General features: G+C 43.7%; 1 pseudogene; it reads left to right on the top strand.

Moving 5' to 3' along the window:
* Nucleotides 1–4,115: 4,115 nt before the first annotated feature.
* Nucleotides 4,116–4,442, top strand: LOC118977480 (ragulator complex protein LAMTOR5-like; annotated as a pseudogene).
* The last annotated feature ends 640 nt before the right edge of the window (nucleotides 4,443–5,082 follow it).

The following is a 5,082-nucleotide window of genomic DNA, read 5'->3' as shown; positions in this document are numbered from 1 at the left end:
ACTGGAACTCAAATCAATGGAATAGACCAGAAGGAAGAACAAAACATCCCACCAGAAAGGAATGAAGAAATGAGAATTCAAACAGATGAGGAGAGGCTTAGGAACCTCCAGGACATCTTTAAACATTCCAACATCCGGATTATAGGGGTACCAGAAGGGGAAAAGAAACAGCCACGAGTGGAACACTTATTTGAACAAATAATAAAGGAGAAATTCCCCAGTCTGGCAAAGGAAATAGACTTCCAGGAAATCCAGGAAGCTCAGAGAGTGCCAAAGAAGTTGGACCCAAGAAGGAACACACCAAGGCACATCATAATTACATTAGCCAAGACCAAAATGAAGGAGAGAATCCTAGAAGCATCAAGAGATAAGGTGACAGTCACCTACAAAGGAGTGCCCATCAGACTGTCAGCTGATTTCTCAAAAGAGACCTTACAGGCAAGAAGGGGCTGGAAAGAAGTACTCCAAGTCATGAAATCCAAAGACCTACATCCAAGATTGCTCTATCCAGCAAAGCTTTCATTTACATTGGAAGGGCAGATAAAGTGCTTCTCACATAAGGTCAAATCCAAGGAGTTCATCATCACCAAGCCCTTATTATATGAAATGCTAAAGGGACTTATATAAGAAAAAGAAGATGAAAAATATGAACAGTAAAAGGACAGCAAACTCACAGTTATTAACAACCACACCTAAAACAAAAGCAAAGAGGACAGCTAGATTGGGAGCAGAAACATAGAAATGGAGATCACATGGAGGGTTAGCAATAGGGGAGTGGGAGGAAGAGAAGGGGGGAGAAGGTACAGAGAATAAGTAGCACAGACAGTAGGGTAGAAAATAGACAGGGGGAGGGCAGGAATACTATGGGAAATACAGAATCTAAAGAACTTGTGACACATGGACATGAACGAAAGTGGGGGGAATGCTGGGGGAGGGGTGTGCAGGGTGGAGGGGAGTGAGGGGGAGAATGAGACAACTGTAATGGCATAATCAATAAAATATATTTAAAAAATATTTATTGAAGACACACTATGTGTCCAACACTGTTTTCTGTGTGGAGGATAGAGCTGTGAAGGAAGCAGACAAAAAAAAACCCTCTTATGGAGTTAATACTGTGTTTCAGAGTGCAGAGTGGTGAAAGAAAAAAAAAATAACAAGCATATTTTATAACCTGTTAAATAATAGTAAGAGTTTAGGAGAAAAATAATAGCAGAGAAGATGGCAATTTTAGACAGGATGTCCAGGAATGGCCTCACTGAGAGAGTGTCTTATGAGTAAAGACCAGACAGAAACAAGTGTGTGAACGTGTAAGGGACCAGGCGACTAACAACCGCGCAGAGAAAACTAAGCACAAAGACCCCTACGTGAGAGCCCGGCAGGAGCTGAAGAACCAAGGAACCGGAGAAGGTGGCAGTGAGTCTGGGGCAGAGGGGGAGGGGAGAACCACGGAGGGAGCACAGCTGACACTCACCTGCTTCTCTGAATTCCAAATGGCCCTGCACTCCCACGTGCCCTCCAGCGAATGGTGCTGCAGTTGAGTCGGTGCTGCTGGCCTGGCAGCGTGACTTCTTTTCAGAGCAAATGCTCTGCAGCATTCACTACAAAGAGAGTTCAGATGTCAAGGCCTGACATTTTATTTTTATCTTTTAACACTTTCTTATTTCTCAGTTATAATTAACATATGATATTATATGAGTTTCAAGTATACAACCCAGTGATTAGATATTTACATACTGTAACCTACAAAGAGATCGTCCTGGTAAGTGTGGTATCCATCTAGCTCCATATACATAGAGAGTTATTGCAATACGTNAAACATAGAAATGGAGATCACATGGAGGGTTAGCAACAGGGGAGTGGGAGGAAGAGAAGGGGGGAGAAGGTACAGAGAATAAGTAGCACAGACAGTAGGTAGAAAATAGACAGGGGGAGGGCAGGAATACTATGGGAAATACAGAATCTAAAGAACTTGTGACACATGGACATGAACCAAAGTGGGGGGAATGCTGGGGGAGGGGTGTGCAGGGTGGAGGGGAGTGAGGGGGAGAATGAGACAACTGTAATGGCATAATCAATAAAATATATTTTAAAAAATATTTATCGAAGACACACTATGTGTCCAACACTGTTTTCTGTGTGGAGGATAGAGCTATGAAGGAAGCAGACAAAAAAAAACCCTCTTATGGAGTTAATACTGTGTTTCAGAGTGCAGAGTGGTGAAAGAAAAAAAAATAACAAGCATATTTTATAATCTGTTAAATAATAGTAAGAGTTTAGGAGAAAAATAATAGCAGAGAAGATGGCAATTTTAGACGGGATGTCCAGGAATGGCCTCACTGAGAGAGTGTCTTTTGAGTAAAGACCAGACAGAAACAAGTGTGTGAACATGTGAGGGACCAGGCGACTAACAACCGGGCAGAGAAAACTAAGCACAAAGGCCCCTACGTGAGAGCCCGGCAGGAGCTGAAGAACCAAGGAACCGGAGAAGGTGGCAGTGAGTCTGGGGCAGGGGGGAGGGGAGAACCACGGAGGGAGCACAGCTGACACTCACCTGCTTCTCTGAATTCCAAATGGCCCTGCACTCCCACGCGCCCTCCAGCGAATGGTGCTGCAGTTGAGTCGGTGCTGCTGGCCTGGCAGCGTGACTTCTTTTCAGAGCAAATGCTCTGCAGCGTTCACTACAAAGAGAGTTCAGATGTCAAGGCCTGACATTTTATTTTTATCTTTTAACACTTTTTTATTTCTCAGTTATAATTAACATATGATATTATATGAGTTTCAAGTATACAACCCAGTGATTAGATATTTACATACTGTAACCTACAAAGAGATCGTCCTGGTAAGTGTGGTATCCATCTAGCTCCATATACATAGAGAGTTATTGCAATACGTTATTGCAATATTATTGACCATGTCCCCTGGGCTGTAGTATATTCCCCATAACTGGCAATTTCATAAAATAAGAGTTTCGACATGTCTTCACTGTTCGGGGCCAACCCAGATGACACTTGGGTGCTTGCACCCTGGTACTTCCTGCCCCCCTGCACTTCAACCTAACCCCAAAGTAGGGGGAAATTAGTTTTCCCTCTACCCTCCTAGGTTCTCCCACAGTGTCCTGTGAAATCAGATTGACAAAAGACAGAGAAACAAGAGAAAAGCAAACAAATTTATTAACGTGTGCATTGACCACGTACATGGAAGTACAGCAGAAATGAGTAACCAAAGGGGTGGTTAGAACTTGGGCTTGGTAGTATCTTAACAAAAGAGCAATTTATTTTTAGAGAAATGACAAGACAAGGGAAAGGACTGCCAGCTTTCAGGGGCAGCAAACTGTGAGAAGGCAAATATATAGGCTCATAGAACACTCATAGAATAAAGATTGTTTATGGAGGTCCCTCTTGGTGCCCACTGTCAGTCTTCTTCATGGCCCTAAAACCTTTCTGGAAAAGGAGATTTAGAAGTTTCCAATATTGGAAGATCCAGGAAGATATCGTTCTGCAGCTATTGATTTTCATTTGCCCCACCCCCAGGTCAAAACAATCCTAATGCCAAATGGTATATTTTGCGGTGGCATATTCCGGTCCCTGTACTGGCAGAATGGGGACCAGAACCCTACTGCTCTATTACCTCACCTTTATCAGTTCACACTCTTGCCTCTCGGATACAGGTGCTAAGTCCCCTTAACACTGGAATTCTTACTGATTCTGCTACAAGCTCGCAAGCCGTGGTCTGTGGTGATTTATACACTGACATCTTATTAAATGTTCCCTAGCATTTCTGTTCTTTCAACCAGAAGCTCTCTTAAGTCTTTCCTCATGCAAATTTAATTGGCTATTAGACTGAAAGTAACAAGCATGAAGGTGTAGGAAGGTCATTCACAGCAAGGCCAAGTTCCTCCAAAATGCTCCTGGGGGGGAACAAAACTTATCTAAGTTATCACTGCCTTTCTCTCACTTTACTAAATTGGGAAAAAGAGCTTTTGGTGTTAGCAAAAGTGCTACCAAAATCCTGGGTGATTTTTAATGTCAGGACATAGACATTTGGGGGACTATGGCGGAGGAGAAAGCGTCGCACTGTGGGGTCCTGAGCTGGGGCGCACAGCTGGTAGCAGGGAGATGACCTTGGAGCAGCAATGAGAGGACACAGTGAAGAATCCTCCTGTGGCTGCTGACCTGTGCGCAGATCCACAAGGACTTAGTCTGGGCTGCTGTGGGTCCCTGTCAGATGAGTGTGCCAGGGCGGTGCCTGTTCTGGCCCGACAAGCAGCTAAGCTAACCTCAGACCCGACTGGTACTCCTGTGGTGTGTCTAGAATCAGATAAAGGGAGTGTTATGACCCAGAGACACGGTGGCATCCGAGTGGCCCCGCACAAAATGGGCTCGTGGTGCACCCTGTCGGTTCTCCAGCAGCCCGTCACAGGGACTCGACCCTACCCATGTTAATTACCTTGCAGACTACTGCAGTTTCAGTAGCTACACTGTTCAGTTAATGTGCATTTGCGCGCTTTGTATTCGTTTTAGAGTAAGCTGCTTTTTGACACTATGAACTACCTTATCAAAATGTTGGTAAAAAAGGATTATGTTTTGCAGCAGCAGATTCAGGTCACTTTCTATATAGAATTTTGTTATGTTCAGTAAAATCTAAATGAAGGGAACAAGAAACATAGACATTTGGGGAAAGAACATTTTTTTCGCCCTGGCTCTGAAGAAATGGAAATTTTCCAGTTATCGTACTGAGGGAAGAAAGCTGTTTCAATCAAGTTCTCACAAGTGGTTGGTTGCTAAAACTTTTAATTCATTCACCCAATGCATTTACTGAAGCTCACTCAACTGAAATGGCCCAAAGCTAAACTCAACTCCACAATAGAAATGTAAAGTTCTCAACCCAGAATGAAATTTCTAGTGCCCTGCCTAAACTGCTTAGAACCAATCATTCTAATCTTCCCTAGACTCTAAACTAGGAACCCTTTAACCGAGAAAGTATTCAGAGGGAGATCCTGATCAGAACAGGAAACACCGAGGAGGCCTTTTCTTCTCCTTCCCTCACCTTTCGGGTCTCAGCTTACAAACTAATCGGGAAAGC

This window comes from Sturnira hondurensis, unplaced genomic scaffold (assembly GCF_014824575.4).
Source record: "Sturnira hondurensis isolate 20B ecotype Veracruz unplaced genomic scaffold, ASM1482457v3 Scaffold0021354, whole genome shotgun sequence".
Classification (NCBI taxonomy): domain Eukaryota; kingdom Metazoa; phylum Chordata; class Mammalia; order Chiroptera; family Phyllostomidae; genus Sturnira; species Sturnira hondurensis.
This window is presented reverse-complemented; position numbering and strand designations above follow the sequence as displayed.